Source organism: Notamacropus eugenii, chromosome 3 (genome assembly GCF_028372415.1).
Source record: "Notamacropus eugenii isolate mMacEug1 chromosome 3, mMacEug1.pri_v2, whole genome shotgun sequence".
Classification (NCBI taxonomy): domain Eukaryota; kingdom Metazoa; phylum Chordata; class Mammalia; order Diprotodontia; family Macropodidae; genus Notamacropus; species Notamacropus eugenii.
The window spans coordinates 298,466,760-298,488,716 of NC_092874.1; the positions used below are offsets into that span (position 1 = coordinate 298,466,760).

At 47.4% G+C, this 21,957-nt stretch overlaps 1 long non-coding RNA gene across 2 annotated transcripts; it reads left to right on the top strand.

Annotated features, from left to right (window-relative positions):
* The first annotated feature begins 4,588 nt into the window (after positions 1 to 4,588).
* Positions 4,589 to 20,944, top strand: LOC140531550 (uncharacterized). Of its 2 annotated transcripts, none has more exons than XR_011976370.1 (3): positions 4,589 to 4,700; positions 14,328 to 14,432; positions 20,736 to 20,944. It is a non-coding gene; the product is annotated as an uncharacterized lncRNA (long non-coding RNA). The 2 variants fall into 2 exon arrangements; XR_011976371.1 differs by lacking the exon at positions 20,736 to 20,944 and adding an exon at positions 17,958 to 18,157.
* Positions 20,945 to 21,957: the final 1,013 nt, after the last annotated feature.

Here is a 21,957-nt window from a genome sequence, read left to right on the forward strand (position 1 = left end):
CACTTTCCTCTCTTCAGATCCGGATTCAGAGAAATGTGAAGAGTCCATACAAGGGAAGGTGGCGGGGGGGGGGGGGGGGGGGGGGGGGGGGGGGGGGTACTTCCTTCCACTCTTCAGACATCTGGGGCCAAATTCCTCACAGCTACTATTTGTAGCTTAGCAGCATCTGCAAACCAGCCTTCTGAGGCAGAGTATGCCTATATCATTTCCATTTGACAACTGAGCACACCAAGGCACAGGATTGAAGAAAGACTGGCCCAAAGTGACAGCTGACAAATGACCAGCCTGAGATTCACTTGTAGTCTCCTATTCACACTGCAACCCCAAGCCCTCCCAAGCACCCAGTGCCTGTCCTACCCACCATCCCTGTGCATCTTTGGAGTTTTGTGATCTAAGATCCTCCCCACCCTGATGTTTCCCTAATGATGAGTTCTGGAGTGGTAGAGTGGAAAGAATGCTGCATCAAAATCAGAGGACCTGAGTTCGAATATCACCTGGTTCCTTCCTACTTGGGCACCATCAGACAAATCCTTTCTCTGGGGTGTTTCCTCAGCTGCAAAAATGAAAGTCTTAAATGAGAAGATCTCTCACATTTCTTACAGCTCTAAAATAGCAGTTTCTATGCCGTCCGTCCCTGTGTGAATCCAACTTGGCTTCCATCCCCACTCTGGCCTAAGAGAGGGGGGCTCCCAAGGGTCACTGAATGCACAAGTCAAGTGGGAGCCAGGAGCCAGGGCCTCAAGACCTGACTCTTTCATTAAGTCATTCTGTGGTCTTATTATCTCCCCCATTAGACTGGGAGCTCCTTGAGGGCAAACACTGTCTTCTGTCTTCCTTTTTATTCTCAGTATCTGGCACATAGTAGGCACTTCATTCATTCATTCAGTATTTACTTATTCAACTATCAATTTATTTAATTTGTTTTTTAAATTTTATCAATTTAATGAATAAACGTTTGTTGACGGACTGGTAGTCCCTTAGGATTCCTTCCATACACTGTGTCTGCATAGTTATTTAGCATGTAGGGAGCCACATAGAACCCATTAGAATATGAGCCCCTCTTCTCAGCAATGCAATGATCCAAGACAATTCCAAAAGGCTATGATGGAAAATGCTATCCACATCCAGAGAAAGAATTGCAGTCTCTAAATGCAGATCGAAGTAGACTATTTGCTCTCTTTCTCCTTTGTTTTCTTTTGTTTCTTCTTTCTTGTGATTCATTCCACTGGTTCTAATTCTTCTTTACAATATGACTAATGTGAAAATATATTTAATATGAATGTATGTGTAAAGCCTATATCAGATTACATACTGTCTTGGGGAAGGGGGACAGAAAGGAGGAAGGCAGAGAAAATATAAAACTCAAAAGCTTATGGAACTGAATGTTGTAAATTAAAAATAAATAAATTTTTTAAAAAGAGAGAGGTCAGAAACTCAGCTTGAAAATAAATTTTTTAAAAGGATGTGAGCCCCTTTGAGGACAGGGACATTGTGTTTGCTTAGCTTTGTATCTCCAGGGCTCAGCACAAGGTCTAGTATACAGTAAGTGCTTAATGAATGTTTGCTGACTAATTGATTCCCCTGGCCTCACTTTCCTCCTCTAAGAGGAGGAAATAAGAGGAGGAAATAAGAATGTTCTCAAAGTTCCTCCCAGCTCTGAAATTCTGTGATGATTCCCTGATCATAGTAAGTGTTGAATAAATGGCTTTTTAAGATTCATTCATTTATTTCATGATCCTCTAAAGGAAAGTTCTCTTTCAGAGGGGAATGGGGGGGTTGAGTGGGAGGAAGGGAGGCATGGGGCATTCCCAGGCCCCCATTCCAGTGGCTGGGGCCTTTAATCAATCATTCAATCAACAAGCATTTATTAAATGCCTACTGTGTGCATGCCAGGCCTTCTGTCGAAGAATGGAACACTCCAGGCTCCTCTTGGTATGCTCCCATTTTTATATGCTCTCTGCATGTCTAGTGTATATCTGTTTATTTCCATGTTGTCTCTTGAATGTAAACTCCTTGCAGGCAGGGACCTTTTCCCTTGAGTCTGTGTATTTCTAATACACAACAGGTGCTTTCTGAAGCTCTCCCTACTGTGGCTCCTGCCCCCTTCTCCCACCTCACTGAGTGCCCAGGGCCTTTCTACCTTCCATTCTTGTGGATTTTGTTGATCAAATAATTCAGTCCTTTTTCAGACTCTCAGGCAGAAGCCTGAGGAGCTACCAAGTTCAAATACCCTCGTTTTACAAATTAGGGAACTGGGTCCTTAGCGAGCTGAAGTCACTTGTTCCAAGTCCTTCAGAAGGGGCATTCCATGGTATCAGGACTCTGGAGGCCAACAATGAAACCGGAAGCCAGAGAAAAGATTTCCCTTGTATGGGAGATGTTCTACCTAGGAGACTAGCCTTCCTGGGGGTGGTACTCCAGAAAGGGGGCAGCTCTCCATTCAAGGAGTAGGGGAGGTAGGTGATGAATCCTCTCTCCTTCCTTCCTCCTCTTGGTCAGGCCTGGCTCCCACCTGGGTGCTGACTCACAGGGGCTCTGGAGTGTGACCATATGAGGCCTGGGACCTATCCGCCCACAGCCTGCCCAGCCTGGGCCTGGAATGACAGGTCACAGAGATTAAGCCAAGCAAGAGAAGGGGGTGTGAGAAGCCTCTGGGTCCTGCCGCCCCTTCAACTTGAGCTCCCAGGAAAAGAAGGGGACCAGGGGAGACCCAAGGAGGTTTCTCAAGGCAAGACCAAGACTTCTAGAATATGAAGCTAGAATGGGGCTATGAGATGCTTTGTTTAAAAAAAAGAAACTGAGAAAGCCCAGAGAGGGAAGGAATTTGCCCAAGGTCACACAGCAGAGCTGGAACCCCAATCAGGTTGGTTGATTCTGAGGTGTACTAGGCAGATTTGGGGCAGAAAGAATGGAGGGGAATGGAGATAGAGGGAGGATCAGGAAAGCCCCCTGAAGCTGGGTCCTTCCAACCTCTGTCTGAAGCCACAAACTGCCCCAGGGACTCATCTGCTTCTAGCCTATTTCTGGACCCAAGCTATATTTAGAGACTGAGCAGGGACCAGCCACCCGGATGTAGGTCAGGAAGCGAGAGGCTGGTGTCATTTTCACATAGACACCTAGACTCTGGCCTTGGCCATTCACCCACAGGCGTATAATCACAGATATGTACTGGCACACTCCTGTACATACCAACTGGGAGAAGCCCATACCGGCACATGTGTGCAGACATACACATGTATATGTGAATGTCACACCAAGTTTATACACAGACATATTTACATGCACACACAGTGTGCTTAGGTGAGCATTTCTGTTCATGTGTATAAGAGAGAGTCAGATATGCACACACATAAATACACATTGCAATCAATTTGCATAAAGAGACACAAACATGCAGGGACACACATATCCCCAAGGATGGGTATGTACCCATGTACACGAGCCCATGGGGGGATTATCCCAATATAACTAATAATAGCTAACAATTATATAGAGCTTCCTATGTGCCAGGCATTGTGCTGAGAGCTTTTTACAAATATTAACCCTGGGAAGCAGGTGCTATTATTATCCCCATTTTACAAAGGAGCAAACTGAGGCAGGCAGAGGTGAAGTGATTCGAGCAGGGTAACAAAGCCAGTAAGTATCTGAGGCTGGATTTGAACTCAGGTCACCCTGACTCCAGGCTTTGTGCTCTGTCCAAGGTACCACTTAGCTGCCCCATGAGGAAAACAAGGTACTGAAGAAGTAAGTGATTTGCCCAAGGTCACAAAGGGAGTCAGTGCCATGACCAGACCCAAGCTTCCTGACCCTGGTCACTTGTTTTACACAACACAGAAATAGAGAGAAAAGCCAGTTATCAGGAAAGATTTCCTGAAGGTGCTGGGATTCAAGATAAGCCTTGGAGGGTGGGGAGGATTTAGAGCAGCAGCTCTTTGGGTATTTCTGGGTGCTTGGAGGATGGGACACTTGTGGAAAAGGGGTGTGAATATAAAGTGGAGGAGTTGAGAAGCAATCCAGTGAGAGAAGAGAGGGAGCCATGATCTGACCAGTGCTTAGAAAGATAAAGTTTCTGCTGGGTGTATTGGAGGCAGAGATCCTGAGGCTGGAGGTCAGGGCATTTGGTCCATTGAAATATTTAAATTATTTTAAAGTAGCTGTGTGATAAAAGCCCCCCAAATCAGCCCCTTAGTTTTTAGCTTTGTCTAAATCTGGATTTTGATTTGTGGTATTGACTCTAAATGGAGCTTCCAGTCCTAAATGATGAAGCCATAATGGTGGTGGCAATGTTGGTTTGTTGGTAGTCATGGCCACAGATGTGATGGTAATGATGGTGCTATTGGTAACCATGGTGATATTGGTAACCATGGTGATACTGGTAACCACGGCAATGTTGATAGCTGTGATGGTGGTATGTCAGTGAGGACAAAAGTGGTGCTGATGGTGATGTTGGTAACCACGGCAATGTTGACTGTTGTGATGGTGATATGACAATAAGGATGAAGGGGGTGAGGATGGTGATGTTGGTAACCATGGTGATGTTGACAGTTGCAGTGGTGATATGACAGTGAAGTTGAGGGTGATGGGAATGATGATGCCAGTGGTGACATGGTGAGGATGGCTGAAGAGGGATGATGAGCCTAAGGTTCAACTTAGGAGAAGTGCTTTTGGCTGACAGAGAATGAGGAAACAGAGAGAGTGAGGTCAATGAGAGATACTGCTTTTCTACCCTCTGGTCCTAGGCTCAGTCTGGGGGTGTGAGTATTTCCGAAGCCACTGGCCAAGCCTGGGGGCTAATGTGCCCACATTTCCTCTCGCCTTGCAGAGGTCCCCACCCCCAAGCCTGCCCTTTCCACTGAAGGCTTCCTTTTGTGTGCCTGGGACAGAGGGCCCTTGTACAGAGCAGACACAGGCCCAGCTGCTCAGGCCAGGAAAAGGATTGTCCTTGATATGGCAGTGAGTCCCAGTGCCCACACTGGGTGATGAGCTCTTTCCGACCTCCTTTCGCCCAAATCCCCCACTCTTGTCACCCCAGAGTCCCATGCTCAGAGCAGCTGGGGGCAGGGCGGGGCTGAGCCTGAAAGGTCGGGTCCTTCTACCAGCCCAGTATGAGTCAGCAATGCGACATGGCAGCCAAAAATCCCTCCTCTCAGGCTGCCCCAAAGGGGTGTGGTGCCCAGAACGGGGGCAGAGGGCAGCCCCCTTCCTCCGCCCTAGCCAGGCCCCAGTTCTGGACAGGTTAGGAAAGACTCTGACAAGCTGGAGATTGGGCAAGGAGGGCAATCAGAGTGGTGAAGGGTCTTCCCTCACACCGAATGAGGAGTGCTTGAACGAACTGGGCATGTTCAGCTTTAGAAAAAGAAGACTGAGGGGAGACAGGTTGCTGTCTCCAGGGATTTGAAGAGCTGTCATACAAAGAAAGGATTAGGTTTGCTCTGCCCAGAAGGCAGAGCTGAGAACAATGGGTGGGGGTTGGAGAGAGAGAAAAGTGTTGGCTCCACTAAAGGAGTAGTGGAAATGACAGCTGCTCATAACTATGGTCAGCCGGCTGCATAAGTAGTGAGTTCCCTGTCACTAGGAGTGTTCAAGTAGGGGATAACAATAATGATTATAGCTTATATTCATATAGAGCTGACAGCGATCCAAGCCTTGGGCTCAGCCCTTGTTGGAGTTTAGAGAAGGAGTTTCTTGCTCAGCTTTCAGTTAGAGTGGGTGACCTTTGAGACCCCCGCGGGCTTTGGACTCCTCATCCCATCCATCCTTTACTCAGATGGCCCAGAATTCCTATGGGATTGTCGAGAGCTTGGTTCCCCTCCTGCAGTTCCATACAAGGGATGGAGAATTGAGGACTTTGGTGTGATTCAGCTCTGCCTTCGGGAGAGGCTTGGGCCCAGATGGCCTGGTTGCACAGATGAGTCTTTCCTAGCTTTGGAACTGGAGGAGACTTCAGAAATCAAGATCAGCCCTCTCCTTTTACGAAGCAGGAAACAGACCAAGAGAGAGAAAGACACTTGACCAAGTCACCCAGCTGGTGTATTTGAACCCAAATCTTCTAACTAAATCCTATGCTCTTTCCATAGGGAGGAGCAGCAGGGGAGTGACTTGCCCAAGGTCACACAGAGAGGCAGTCCCTGGCCCCAAGATTATATTCCACCTTCCTCCTACTGCCCAGATTATGTCTGTCACCCAGCAGTGAGCAGGACCCTCCCTCCAGGTCCCAGATTAAGAAAGTTTTGGTCCCTGGGGAGGGAGCGTTGGAGGATTCCATGGTCCAGGGAAGGGTGGGTCAGAGGACCCTGTTTATCCATGAGGCAATGTGAACAGCAGTATCATAGAATGTCCAAGCTGGGAGAGGTCAGAGGTGGGAGGGGCCTGAGAGCAGGGAAGGTCAGAGGTGGGAGAGGCCTTAGAACAGGGGATGTAAGGGGTGGGAGGGAGCTTAGAACAGGGAAGGTGAGAGCTGGGAGGGGCCTTAGAACAGGGAAGGTCAGAGGTAGGAAGGGCCTGAGAGCAGGGAAGGTCAGAGGTGGGAGGGGCCTGAGAGCAGGGAAGGTCAGAACTGGGAGGGGCCTTAGAATAGAGAATGGCCAAGCTAGGAGAGGCCTTAGAGATCAATTAGTCTTTGACTTCATTTGATGTTTTGGGAAAGTAGGGTGATTAGTCCCAGAGCTATGATGCAGGTATCCTGATCTCAGGTCAGAGTTCTCTCCATTAGACTAGATAAGCCACATTCAGGACCATAAAGGCCTGGGTTCAAGTCCTCCTGGACACAGCTGTCTGTCTGAGCTTTCTAAGCCTATAATCTGTGAAACCAATGCTGACCTGCGTGGAGTGGAGAGAGGCATTTTCCCCATCCAGAACTGTCTAATCACTGAAATTTCAGGCCCAAGGGGACGAAAGCCAAGTCTGCTAATAGTAACAACAGGGAACAAAGCCTGTGACCTCAGCAAACGCTTTCCTCTCCATGACCTTGGACAGTAGCTAATCCAAGGCTTGTTGCCTAATACAATGTGACAGAGAAGGACACTGAGGCAGGGGGAGGGGGGGGGGTCTGGCACTGAGGAAGGGGGAGTCCCTGGAGACAAAAGCAAAGCTGCCTGTGCTGCTATGGTCCTGCCTTGGCCTCCCTCCGGGCAGGCCTCCCTCTCCCTCATGTTCCTGGAGCATTCCTCTCTCTCCATCTGGCCAGTCCAAAGCCCAGCCCAGGAGCAGCAGGAAGGGAGCAAGGCAGCAGCCCTGACTGCTGGCCACCAGCACCCCCTAAAGGCGCTGGGCTTGCTGGGTGTCCTGGTGGTGGAGATGACTGCATATGGAACCCCCTGACTGGGGAAGCTGGGGAAACATCACCCTTAAATTGGTGGAAGTCTTGGAAGGGGGCTGGCCAAGAATGCGGGAAGTTTACATGTCGCAGACACCACCCAATTCTCCAAGGGGGAGACTGCAAGGTCTAAGGTTTGTAGCCTAGCATTAGGAGACTGACTGAGAGTGTGAAAGTAGCAGAGTGCTCTAGAAAGACCTCAAAGGACCCAAGTTCAAGTCCCAGCTTGGTCACATATTAGCTGAGTGAATTTAGGTAAGTCACTTACCTCTCTGGATCTCAGTTCTCTCATCCATAAAATTTGTAGGTTGGCCTACATTGGAGTGTCTTACCCTGGACTATCCTGGACCCCTCTGGCAGTCTGGTTAAGCTCAGAGACCCCATCTCAGAATTGTGTGCACATTTACACAAAATGAAATACAGAGGATTACAAAAGAAACCAATTGAAACAAAGATGTCATTTTCTCCGTTCAGGTTCATTGATCCCTTGAAATCTACTCACAGACCCCCAAGGAGACTCCAAGCTTAAGCACTCCCAGTACTCTTAGGTACAGATAAGCCTCTAAATGCACCCTATGACCAGGGTTCCGGCCCCTCCTCTTTCCTAACTCATGGGGTGGCTTTGCCTTTCTCTCAGTGGGTCTCAGATGCATCTTCTATAAAACCAAGGGGTTTGAGCCAGATGCCCCAAAGTTCCCTCACAACTCTAAACCTTGGGTCCCCAATTCAGCTTCAAACAACATTAAGTTCCCACTGTGTTCAGAGCTGGGACCTTGGGGGGAGATATACACCACCCCCCCCCCCCCAGTCCCTGCCCTCCTGGGGCTAGAGTCTGTTAGGCCAGAGAAGATACAGACATATAGACCAGGGCACAGAGGGTCTGGGAGAGGACTGTGGCAGAGGAGGAAAGGTCATCCCTAATGCAGACCTTTCAGTAAGCTGGGCTGTGGTACATAGAGTGGGTGATGCTGAGCTTGGGGTAGAGGGAAATGGGTTGAAATCCCATTTCTGAGACTTTCTGGCTCTCTGTACCCACATTGCCATCTCCAGCCTCAGTTTCCCCTTCTGTAAAATCTAGACAGCATTCCTTGTATCTACAGGAGAGGGCTACTAGGAGGCTTAGATCCAGAGTGTTGAAGATTTGAAGGATTTGACAAAGGTTGGCTGTTATTGTTATGTAAAGAAAGATTAGGCCCGGGGGCAGGTGGGTGCAGAGCCTTGTGGAGACTGGGGATCTCCAGGCATCACCCTCTCCTCCCTGCCCATTCTAAGTGGGAAAAAGTGAGAGAAGTGTTTGGGAAAGATCGCCCTGGCCTGGAGGCTCGAGGTGGGTGTGGGGGATGGGGGGGAGCCTTGGACTCCAGCCTGGTCCTGTCCTATCTTAGCCATGTGAGGACACAGAGGAGTCTAGGTTCATATCTCTAGAGCTGAAAGGGATGGCAGAGGCCAGCTAGTCCAGCCTCCCATTTTACAGAGGGAGAAACTGAGGCAAAGAAAGCTTAAATTACCCACTGGAGATCACACCCCAGGTAGTATAAGCATCCGAGGCAGGATTTAAACCCAGGAACTCTGACTCAAAAGCCAGTTCCCTTTCCATCCTATCAGGAAGCTATTGTGATAAGGAAAGGCTGGAGCCAGGGATGTTCTAAGCTGCCTCCAGTAACTGGGGGCTTTCTAGTGTTTCTAGGATAAAATAGTATTGAAAGCTTTCCACAGAACCTGCCTTCCCAGGTCAGTTCTTTTTCATTGCCCTTCCCGTTCTGTGTGCCAACAAAACTGCCCTACTAGATCTCCTCATTCATGACACTCTTTCTCTCACCTCAGTGACTTTGCCCAGGCGACAGTCCCCTGTGTCTAGCTTGCCTTCCTTCTCCCCTGAGCCTTTTAGAATCTTTCTCTTTCTTCAAAGCTTCGATCATCATAGGGGCAGCTAGGTGGGACAGTGGTCAGAGCAATGGCCCAAGATTCAGGAGGACTTGAGTTCAAATCCAACCTCAGATATCTATTAGCTGTGTGTCCCTGGGCAAGTCACTTAACCCTGATTGCCTAAAGAAAGAAAAAAAGCCTAGCTAATCACTTTCTATACAAAGTCTTCCCCCTCAACACAGTTTCTAGTGCCGACCCTTTCTCAAGTTATTTTACTTACCCAGTGTATCTATAAAATGTATATATAAAATAGCCCCTAACTCAGTTTTATTTTGAAAATCGGATAAGATATTTGTAAAGCACTTTGCAAGCCTGAGTTAGACAAAACATTATACACACACACACACATATTTACTATTATGCATTTTATATTTGTGTAAATGGCACCTAGAGGTCAGTGGCCAGAGTGCTTGTCCTAGAGGCAGAATTATGCCTTAGCCACATACTATCATCCCTATGGTTTCTCCACAGTAGAATGTAGACTCCCCTCAGGGATTCTTTTATATGTAGGTTTGTGTACCTACTGCACAGTACAATGCTAGGCACAGAGTAGACACTTAGTTGAATGGTTTGTGGAATGAATAAATGAATGTGTGAATGAATGAGTGAGTGAGTGAGAATAGAGCTGGGGACTAATCAAGGAGATGGTGAAGAGCCAGAACTGGCCAGGAATGGTGGCTGACCTTGAGGATGCTGCTACCATCTGGGCACATCAGAGAACCAACCTCTCTGGTCTAGGAGAGCTGGGTCCTCCACCTCTTTGTATGTGTTCTGCCTCCCCCTCTTTCCCCTCCCAGGTGACAGACCTAGGAAGCTCATAGACTCCTCAGAATCGTGTCCTTAAATGCATAAAACAAAATGCTGAGGATTACAAAGAAAACCATTTCTACTGAAAGGTGGTGATCCAAACTTTTTTTTCAGGAACAAATTCGAAGACCCCAATGACAAAATCCGGGCAGAGGAGGAGACCCAAGTGCAAGGCTAACATCTCCTTCTAAGGCTAGATAGGATCTTAGCTTCTCGGGGCCTCAGTCTCCTCATCTGTAAAAGGAGCAGGTCAAACCCTAGGGAATCTCTACGGTCTCTTCCAGTTCTGACAATCCATGAGTCAATTTTGACTCTCCAGCTAACGTGCCCTCCCCACGTTGGAGGACAGTCTGGTCAAAGTCTTCTTTGACAACCCCTCAGGACCAGAAGATCTTGGCTGGTTCTGGGGTGTGGTGGGGGCCCCTCCCTTTCTCCCTCTCTGGCTCTCTCTCCACCCCACAGTCTCCCCCTCTGCCTTTTCCCCCTTTTCTCTGTCTCTTTTTCTTTCCTTTGCTCATCTCTCTCTCAGTCCCTCTGTCTCTGTACCTTTCCCCTCTCCCTCTCCCCTCTCTGTTTCCTTGCCTGTCTTTCTCTTTGTCCCTTCCCTTCTCCTCTCATCACTGGATCTCCTTATCTCTGTGCTCTCCTTTCAGTAACTCTTCTCTCTGTCACTCTGTTTCTCCCTATCTTTCTGTCTGTCCCCTGCCTTTATCGCCCATCCCCTTCATACCACTTGGCCCACCTCTGTTTCTGTGTTTGCTGTCTCCATCTTTCAATAATTTTCTCTGCCTTTCCCTTGTGTCTGTATCTCAGCCAGTTTGCAGCAAAGTTCCCTCCCTCCCTGTTGGAAGGAGATACCTGTGGAGATGTTTGTGGACAGACTTTGATGATGTAAATGAGGTGGCTGGCCTCCATCATGTCTCAGGGCCCTTCCGGCTCCGACATTCCATAGCTGTATGACTTTGTGATGAGGTCTGTCTGTGCACGCCCCTCTGCCTCTGTTTGTGTCTCGGTCTGCCTGCCTGCCAGTCTGTCTGTCTATCTGTCTATATGTTTGTCTCTTGGTGTCTGCCCTGGGTGGGGGGATGGAAGAGATTCCCCAGCCTGTACCAGGGGACAGCTCCCAAGACTATCAGTGGATCTTCTAGGGGGTTAAAAGCCATGGGACTATTTAAAAATTAATGATGGGAGAGATGGGTCTTCTTCCCAGTGTACAAAGCATGGTGGCCAGATCCTTGCCATCTTCCTGTGCCTCCACCATTCCAGAGTCCAGAGAGACTGGGACCAAATGTGCTGAACAGAAGCACTCCCTTTGAGCCCTCCCCCTCTCCCCCTTCCCAGTGGGAAGATAAGCTGAAGGGGAAACTCGATGTCAGAGGGAGGGGGATGGCTTTAATCCCTCAGATCCACTTTGGAACAAGGTACCACTACCAAGAGCTTCAGCTCAGCATCTTGCTTCCCCCTCCCCTTCAGGCAGAGGCTCCCCCATTCCTCACTTTGACACCCAAAAAGAGAGTCTGTTCTATCTCAGGGAAAATTAGTAATATCTCCCCAGGCAGTCATACCATGGCCATCTGAGAGAAAGCAGCATCTTCTCCAGGAACTGGAGGGAATGGGGGATAACCAGGGTGAGTCAAGGTGCCCTCACCTGGAAGCTGAGTCAGAACTGAAATGTATAAGGCAGAGAGATAGATGGTGGGGGAGGGAGTGACGGGGGGAGGAGGGAGAGAGAGGAGAGAGAGGGCAGGGAGAAAAGGAGAGAGAGACAGAGAGAGGAAGACAGACAGAGAGAGAGACACAGAGAGAGAGTCTTTGGCCAGGATGTTGTAGAAGAAATTCAGGAAGAGGATGGACAAGCCGACCTCTTTTCCAGTTCTAGGAATCATGAGAGGGTTTTTCCCCCTGCCCAGAGTCTCAGAATGGCTGAGCTAGAAAGTATCCCTTCAAGGTCAAAAGATCATAGATGTAGAGTTAAAAGGGACCTTGAAGGCTACTGAGCTCAATCTCTCCCCATCACATTTTGTGGATGAGAAAACAGGCACAGAAATGCTAAATCAATTAGCAAGGGTCTCACAAGTAGTATGTCTAAGGGTGGGATCTGAACCCAGGTCCTCCTGCCTCCTCCAAGCTCAGTTCCCAATGCCCCTTGATCTGCTGCCTCTCAAGTCACCTAATGCAACTGCTTCCTCACTCCCTATTTTTCTGTTGCATATCCTAAATTCTGAAATCAGTTTGCTCTGGGCTACACTGTGCATGGGCGGGACTTGCCTGGCTACTCCTGGTCTAATGTTCCTTTTACTGTCTGAATTTAGCAGCAAGTGCCTCAACTTTGATCCAATTCAATCTAATCTCACAGGCATTTATTAAACAGCAACCGGGGTTGCTAGAGGCTAGACATGCACTGGGGCTACAGAGACAAAACAAACCTGATCCCCAATTGATAAATGGTCAAAGGACATGAACAGGAAGTTTTCAGATGGAGAAGTTAAAGCTATCTATAGTCATATGAAAAATGCTCTAAATCACTATTGATCAGAGAGATGCAAATCAAATCAACTCTGAGACACCACATCACACCTATCAGATTGGCTAACTTGACAACAGAAAGATGATAAATGTTGGAGAGGATGTGGGAGAGTTGGAACACTAATTCATTGTTGGTGGAGCTGTGAACTGATCCAGCCATTCTGGAAAGCAATTTGGAACTATGACCAAAGGGCTACAAAAATGTGCATACCCTTTGACCCAGCAATACCGTTTCTAGAACTGTATTCCAAAGAGATCATTAAAAGGGGAAAGGGTCCCACACGTACAAAAATATTTATAGCAACCCTCTTTGTGGTGGCCAAGAACTGGAAATCAAGGGGATGCCCATCAATTGGGGAATGACTGAACAAGTTGTGGTATATGAATGTAATGGAATACTATTGTGCTATAAGAAATGATGAACAGGAAGACTTCAGAGAGGCCTGGAAAAACTTATATGAACTGATGCTGAGTGAAAGGAGCAAAACCAGGAGAATTTTGTACACAGCAACAACCACAGTGTGTGAAGAATTTTTCTGGTAGACTTGAAACTTCATTGTAATGCAAAGACTTAAAAAATTCGCAATGGACTCTTGAGGCAAAACGCCTTCCGCATCTAGAGAAAAAACTATGAAACTGGATCACAGAATGAAACAGACCATTTTTTCTTGTGTTATGTTTTGTTTTGTTTTATGGTTTCTCCCATTCATTTTAATTCTTCTATACAACATGACTAAGGCGAAAATGTATTTAATAGGAATGTACGTGTAGAATCTATATAAGATTGCATGCTGTCTCTGTCTTGGGGAGGGGAGGAAGAAAGGGAGGAAGGAGAGGGAGGGAGGGGGAAAATCTAAGATATATGAAAGTGATTGTAGAAAACTGAAAACAAATAAAATAATTTTTAAAAATAAAAAAGCCCAAAACGAGCTCCTGCCCTCAGGGACCTTGTATCCTCCTCATATCACTTTAAGGACTTACAAAGCTGCAGAATCCACTGCTTCCTTCAAGGTTCAATCTGTAGCTTACAGGCAACCATGAGGTAAAATGAAAAGTAAGAGTCAGAGGACCTGGGTTCTAGTCCTACCCATTTACTACCTGTGTGATATTTCTCCAGGCCTCAGTTTCCTTCTCTGTAAAATGATCAGGTTGAGCTCTATGGCCTCTGAGGCCCCTTTCCCCAGTCTAGATTGAGAACTCTATGACCCCAAGGGGTTGTACCACCTCTGTTTAAAGATCCTCAGTGACAGGGAGCTCTCTACCTCCCTAGGCAAGTTATACCATTAAGGGACAACCTTTTAGGAAGTAGAATGTAGAGATCACCTAACCCAATTCTCACTTTACTGAGGAGGAGACACAGAAAAGGGAAAGGACTTGTGCAAAATAGCACAAATAGCAGTAGGAAGGCCGGATTCTAACTCAAGTCCTCTAGGTCCAGATACCAGGTTCCTGCCTCTCTACTTCATTCCACCAGACCTGCCATTCTTTTTCTTTGTGAATAACCCTTATGAAATGCAGCCCTACAACCTAGGGGGCAGGCAGGGAGTCGATGATAGAAGTGGGAACCAAAATTCAGGGGAGGGAAGTGGAGAAAGGAATAATCACGACTGGAAGGGTCCTTGGAGGTCATCAAGGCTGAGACCCTCATTTTGCAGAGGAGACAAGTGATGACCAGAGAGATACAACTAGAAAGTGTCTATGGTCAGGATTTGAACCCAGGTCTGCCCTCCTCTAAATACAGCCTCTTTTCCAGGAGTAAGTCATTGCCAGAGCCAGCAGCCAGGGAGCTACACAAAGGACACAAAAGGAGGGTCAAGACCATGCCTCTCCCTCCCTCTGCCTTCTCTCTCCCAGCCTGGTGGGTGCTTTGGTTAGTTTTGCTGACTTGTTTTTTCCTTCTTCCCTTTTTATTTTTTGTTACAAGGGACAATTGGCTGAGCAGATGAGGGAGGAGGGAAATGAAGGGGATATAAAAACCAATGAGATATACTTAAAGCTTTTTAAAGAAATCAAAAGTATTGCTCAGAAAACCTGAGTTTGAATCCAGGTTGGCTGGCTACATGACTTTGGGTAAGTCAGTTTCCCTCTGTGAGACTGACCTTTCTCATCTATAAATGAAGGGGTTCTTCATCCTTTCTCATCTGTAAATAAAATGGTCTAGAAGGTCCCTTCTCTGATCCATGACTCTGTCCTTAAACCTAAGGATCCAGGAAGGTTTGCTCAGTTTTTTAAAATTTTTATTCAACTTTTTCAACTAACAAGCATTATTTTTTTAATTTTAATTTCAATTGCAATAGATTAATTTTAAATTCCAGTATTTATTTTCTCTCTCTCACTCCCCTCATCCATTGAATTACAACAGCAACAAATTAAAAAATGAAACCCTCGTCGAGTTAAGCAAAGAAAATTCCCCCATTTTAGCAATTTCCCAAAGTTCATGGCTCATTTGGTGCCCTGAGCCTATCCACTCTCTCTCAGGAGGTGGGTAACTTATTTCATCTTGAGTCCTCTGGAATCAGGGTTCTGGAATCAAGGTTCTGGAATCTGGGTTCTGGGATCAGGGTTCTGGGATCAGGGTTCTGAGATCAGGGTTCTGGTATCAGGGTTCTGAGATCAGGTGCGTAAATCAGAGCTTTAGAGTTTTTCAAAGCTGTTTTCCTTGTCTCACAAAGCATCTATTAATCACCACCCCCTCCACATACCAGGCACTATGAAGAGGGCTAGGATACAATGACAGAAATAAAACAATCCCTGTCCTCAAGAAGCTCCCATTCTATCAGGGGAGGCAACATGTACTGATAGAAGTATATGCAGAATAAATACACAGAGACTATAAGGTTATTTGGGAAGGAGGTGGGGCAGGGGGGTGGGTGGGAGAGGGGACAGATATAGAAAGTCATCATGCAGAAGCTTTAGGAAGCAGGAGAGTGAATCACCCACAGGATCTTGAGCCGGGAGGAAAGATTAAAGACTTAGAAATTGGTAAATGAGAAAGCTCTGGAGTCAAGGTCAAGGAGTCTGCCTAAGAAGGACTTGGGACTCCAGGAAGCTGGGCTGGATCAGGCCACAGCAGGATCTTGTGTATGCTCTGGATGGGCAGGAGGAGCCTGGAGTTTGGGACCCCTGGACCTGCCTGAACAGGGATATCTGCCTTCCACTGATCCTCAAATCAGTCCAAATGATGATGGATGGTGAGGGATGAGGATGGGGAGGTCTCATTTCTTCTCCACCCTCCTCACTCACCTGCTCCTAGGCTCATGGTCCTTCAAAAAGGGGTCTCTTACCTGCGTTAGAAGGAAAAGAGGTGGGGGAGAAGAATGAAAGACTGGCAATCCTTCGTCATGAAGCTCTGGCCCCTCTCAGTTCTAAGGTCTTTCTCAACTCTCCTATTTTGGGTTCTAAGGTATCTTTCTGGTATGACATTCAATGGTTCAATCGATGCCTTCCCACCCCCATCCCCAACAAATTATTCTGAGCCTAGAGCCTGATGGCAGTGTGTATCGAGGGGTGGGGGCTGCATGAGAGAAGCCTTTAGTCATGAGGATTGAAGGACCTCCCAGAGCCTCCAGTCTCTTCTCCCCTCCCAAACCACCATCCTGACCTCCCTCTCTTGGGCAAAGACAGATGAGGAGAGAAGGAGAAATGGGAGCTGCCGACATTTTCAGACATCTCCCTGCATTCCTGCTGCCAACTGGCAGCAGCCTCAGGCCCCAGGAAGGCAGGGTACGGGGCCCCACCCCAGGCCCCTTCACACATCTCCCATTGTGCTCCCCAACAGCAGGCACTGGGGCTGGGAACCTGCCAGAGCTCTCCAGTCCCCTAGCCTCCCTCTCCACAAAACAGCTATGTTCTCAAGAGCCGGCAATCTTGTCCTCTGGGAGACAGTGGAGCCCACTCATTTGATGGACTGGGAAACTGAGACTAGGAGAGAAGATGAAGTGTGTTCTAATAACAATGCTCACTCCTTTTCCTAGGACTTTAAGACTTACAAAGCCTTAGCAGTGTGACATTGGCCACACTACCCGTCTCTAAGGTTCAGTTTACGGATCTGTAAAATTGGATTAGATGACTTCTGGGGCTCCTTCCGGCTCCAATTCTATGATCCTAATAACAATTCCATGAATCTAGAGGTCTGTATCAGGAACACTTTTCTAGGTGAGAAATCTGAGGTTCGGAGAGGTGATATCACTTGGCCAGGTTCATAGTTGGGGTTCAAATTCAAAACAGCAGGAGAGATGGGTCTGACTTGTCCTCTGACCCTTGGACCCAGTAACTTTCCCTCCCTGAGCCCCAGTTTCTTCATCTGTAAAATAGGTGTAATAATACTTTTACTAGCCATCTCTCAAGGTCGTTGAGAGAATCACTGACAATAAACATTTGTTAAGTATCTCCTGGAGGCAGGCCCTTTATGGATCACTGGAGGAGGTGGTAGGTTTAGTTGAGATGAAGCCCCTGCCCTCATACAATTTATGGTCTAGGAGGAAGATAATAACACAGAATATTCAATGATAAAGTGCTAGGAGAGTGGCCAAGTGCTGTGGGAGACCACAGATTAACTGAAAGGAACCTGAGAAGTCATTTAATCCAACCCCTTCATTCTGAATGTGTAGGTTTCAAAAATTTGATTGGCTTTTTGATTTTTACATCACCTTAATTTCCAAATATATTCCTCCTCAAGGTCCTATCCAGAGAAGCAGGTAGCACAATTGATAAAAATATTGGATGTGAAATCAGGAAGACCTGAGTTGAAATCCGGCTTCAGACACTTTCTAGCTGTGTGGCCCTTGGCAAGTCACTTAACCTCTGTCTACCTCAGTTTCTGATCTCTAAAATGGGGATCATAAGAGCACCTACCTCCAGGGTTGTTGTAAGGACCAAGTGAAATAATATTTGTAGAGTAACCAGCAAACTTTAAAGCATTATAGAAGTACTATTGCTATAATAACCAAGTCTTTTTAAAAAGAAAAATCCCTTTCAGCAAAATTAACCAGCCCTCTCAATCAAATATGACGATGTATAAAATGTTTCACCTCCAGGCTCCCACCTCTGTAAAGAAAGGAAGAAGGAACAGTCTCATATTTCTTCTCTTGACTCATTCTCATTACTGTGTTCTTAGTTTGGGGACGTCTCTACCTTGGAGAGCACCTTGAGGGCTAATGTCCTGCCTCTGAGACCCTGAGTTCTGAAATCCCCTTCTCTGATCCCAGCTTCTTTTCTTTCCTCCTCCCTGTTTCTCTCCCTCCCTCCCTTGATGTCTTCCTCCTTTGCCTTGGTTTTATTTCCTGACCCCACAGGTAGCCGTCAGTCAGCCTCTCCTTCCCTACCTAAAGCCCTTGCTCTTTTGTCTTTTCTCTGTTTCCTCTCTGCTCGCACCCAACCCTAGGTTACTCTCACTGTCCAGTGTTTCCACTCCTGAGCCATCCTCTAAGTACTGATGAAGAAGCCCCAAAGTTGTGGAGATCTAGTCTCATACAAATGCTCTCAGCTGGGCACTCACTGCTGAATGGAAATCAGCTCTGAATAGAAAATGGAACCCTCCACTACTCTGGCCATCCACAGCACCTCAAAAGCCTTCCTCGATGCCTCCTGCTCTCTCCTTCTTAGAAGGAATGAATGAAAATACTTATTTTAAAGTGTTCATATTGTGCTAAGCTTTCTTCTTGCCATGACCATTCCTTGTACTTGTGACTTCCATTTTATTTCAATTCACAGGATCATTGATGAGAGATCAGGGCTAGGAAGGTCCTTGGAGGTCATTTAGTCCAACTACTTGGAGGGAATAGAAGCCCAGGGAAGTTAGGGGACATGTCTAAGGCCACGCAGTCACACAGTGAGAAGATGGAGCTCATGTCCTTTGACTAGAAGGCCAGGACTTTCCCTACTCTTCCTGGATTCCACATGAACAGACATTTATTAAGCCTCTACTATGTTCCAGTCACTTGTTCCAGATGTTGGGTAGACAAAGACAAGAAGAACAAATCCTCTGTCTCAGCCTCAGTTAGGATGGAGAGATCTCAGAGATCCAGGGGTGGTCAGAAAGGATCCCAGGAAGAAGGCAAACTTAATAGCAGGTTTAACCTTGGGCAGTACCAGAAACCTCCTTGAGATGCAGGGGGAGATAATGACACCAGATAATGGAGTCTTTGCCATTGGGCTCTAGAGCTGGGAGGAGTTTAGAGATAGGGGTGACAGTTCTGGGGACTGAGATGGAGAATTCCCCAAGGGCCTCATCCTCACCAGGCGGGTGGTCCCGCCCACCTCTACCTCCCCAGCCTGCCATGGCCTGCCCCTTGCCCACCAGGCCCTTGCCAACATTCTTCTACCAGGGGCCCTGCAGCTGTCCATGTCCCACTGTCTCAGGGTCCCAGATTCTAGGCCACTCTTTCCTCCCCTTTATGTGCCCCTTCTCATTCATGTCCTGCCCTGTCCCTTCCTTCCCTCTCCCCTCTCCTGAGGAGTCTGGTGGGATGCCCAGCCTTATTTCAAGGAGGTGCCCCAGCAGGCCAGAGGCCTCCAACATGTGCCAGGACTTTTCTGAATTCCAGGTTCAGCAGGAATCCCTGGGAGCCCTGCCAAGTAGGACTGGGGAGAGGGCACTGAGCCCACTGGGAGAGGCTCTGAGAGGGCAACTCTGGCCCCCCTCATACTCCTCTGAGAAAGGTCAGGGGCTCTTGAAAAGAACACTAGTTTGGTAGTCAGAAGACTCAGGTCACATCCTGACTCCCTCCTACTGTGTGCAAGTCACTTTGTCTTGCCACACCTCAGTTTCTTCCTCTGCAAAATGAGTAGATTGGACTAAACGATTTTTATATCCACCTCTGACATGCCCTATTCTAAGGCCTCTCCCAGCTCTGACATCTTCTGTTCTAAGGAGGGTACCTAGAACAGGATGTCAGAACTGGGAAGACCTTTAGAACAGAGAACATCAGAGCAGGGAGGGATTTTAGATATAAGATAAGGGAAGGACCCTAGAACTGGAACATTAGGGCAGAGAGTCATCTTAGAACATAGAATGTCCGAGCTGGGAAGGACATTAGAGACGTGTTCCATCATCTTTCAGAAGAGTAAACTAAGACATAGAAAACAGAACTTCTCCGCCTATCATAGCAGCCGGCTCATAGCTAGATGAGCAGCAGTGGATGCTGCAGCTCAATGGCAGCCAGACCTTCAGGAGGCACCCCCCAGACCTCTGCACCCCGGGGTCCTCTTGGATGGAGGCTCAACCAGGACTGTCCAGGACTGCCTCAGGGTGAGAAGGCAGGAAGGCAAAGAGATAGTAGGAAAGAGACAGGTGTATGGAGAGGCACAGTAGAGATGGGGAGAGACCCTGGGACAGGCTGCCTGCCTCCTGGGCTCATCCTCCACCTCCTGCTCCCCCTCCCGCCTTACCCATAGAAAAAGTCAGGCATGATGGTTCAGGCCGAGTCCCCAGAGCTGGCTGTCAGAGCAGGGGCCGCCAGCCAACACTCACACTGCCACACCTGGGGTAGCCACACCAGAATTCCATTGGGAGACCCAGAGAGGGGCCAGGAAAGGAGCAGGGAGACAGCCTCTCCCAATCCCATCCCCCTCTCCCCTTTCACCTCCCATCCTCAGGTCTGCCATAGGAAAGATGAGGAGACTCTTGGGAGGGGACAGGAGAGACAGGGAGGTGGGAAAGAAAAGGAGAAGGTGAGAACAAGAGATAGGAATGGGAAGTGGAAGGAGTTGGAGTTGGGACCCCCTTTCTAACCCTTAATTTCTTCATCTGTCAATTGAGGAAGGCTGGGATGGGTGAGCTTGAAGGTCCCTCCATCACTAACATTTTACAATGTGAACTCTAAGAGAGTAAAAGGAAAGAAGATGCTGATGTTCCAGAGTGCCCAGGAAAACAATGTGGTGAAACAGAATTCTGTGTTGGCTCCAATAGGAGCTCCGCCACCAACCTTTGCCTAATTCCTCCTCCTCTCTGAGGCCTTATGGCCTCACCCATAAATAGGTGGCGACAGGGTGGGGGATGCTAAGGTTTTTTCTAGATAAAAATCTTATGATCCTAGGACAGAAGGTGCTTTTCTACTGGATGAGAGAAAAGAGGGAAATTTCACTTTCAAAAAAGTCTCTCTCTCTCTCTCTCTCTCTCTCTCTCTCTCTCTCTCTCTCTCTCTCTCTCTCTCTCTCTCAGTTAAAAAACAAAAAGGACCTCCCTGGTTTCTTGGAAGCCAGCAGCAGCTTAGGGAAGGAGGGACTGCGGTGAGGATGCCTGTAAAGGGCAGATCTTGGGATTCTGGAGAGGTAAGTTGATTTCCCAGCCTCAGTTGGAGGAGTTAGGAATTTTCACTTGGCATGAACATCTTCTCCTCCTCAGAAATGAAAACAATACCTGGCATCTGACCCTCAGAGCACCCAAGACCTCTGACAATTAAGCATTATTTCTTTTAAAAAAAACATTTTAATTTTATTGTATTTGTTTCAATAAAAAAAAAAACCATTTATTTTCTCTCCCTCACCCATACTGCTGAAAAAAAGAAAACCCTTGTCACAATTATAACAACACTTGTGTGTTGAAACAACACAAGTCCCCACCTTGGCCAGGCCCAGACAAACTATGTCTCATTCTGCATCAGAGTCCATCCCCTCTCCTTCAGGAGCCTTCATCCTCAGTCCTTTGGCTTCCTGGCTGGTCACGGCATTGATCAGAGTTCTGAAAAAGTCTGTCAAAATTCCTTATTTTCCTTTGTGGTTATTGTAGAAATTGTTCTGATTCCTTTCATTTCCCTCTGCATCAGTTCATAAAAGTCTTCCCAGCTTTCTCTGAAACTGTCCCTTTCATTATGACTTAGGGCTCAATCATACTTCATCAGCCAGTCAATAAGCATTTATTAAGCACCTACTATTTTCCAGGCCCTGTACTAAGTGAATAGGGATATAAAGAAAGGCCAAAGCCCCTTGGAGGTGTTGGGGAGTGGGGTGGGGGCTGAGAGTCTAATGGGGGAGACAACAAAGAAGCAGATTACGCAGACAAGCTACACACAGTATAAATGGGACATAAATAACAGAGGGAAAGCATGGAACAAGGAGGAATTGGGAATCCAATGTTTTTATTCTATTGTTTAGAGAAGGGACCCCAGAGACCACCTAATCCAATCATCTCATTTTACAAATGAAAAAATTGAGACCCAGACAGAGGAAGAGACTCACCCAAAGTCACCTGGGTAGTACAGGATCCAGGCAGGATTCAAACCCACATCCGGTGACACAAAGTCTGATTCCCTTCTATTGCATGTTCTTGCCTCATAGGCACAGCTGTAACAGCTGCTTCTCAGGGTTCTTGAGAGGATAAAGAGAGAACTGATAAGAAGCACCATGAGCCTTAAAGCACTATGTGAATGCCAGTTATTATAAAC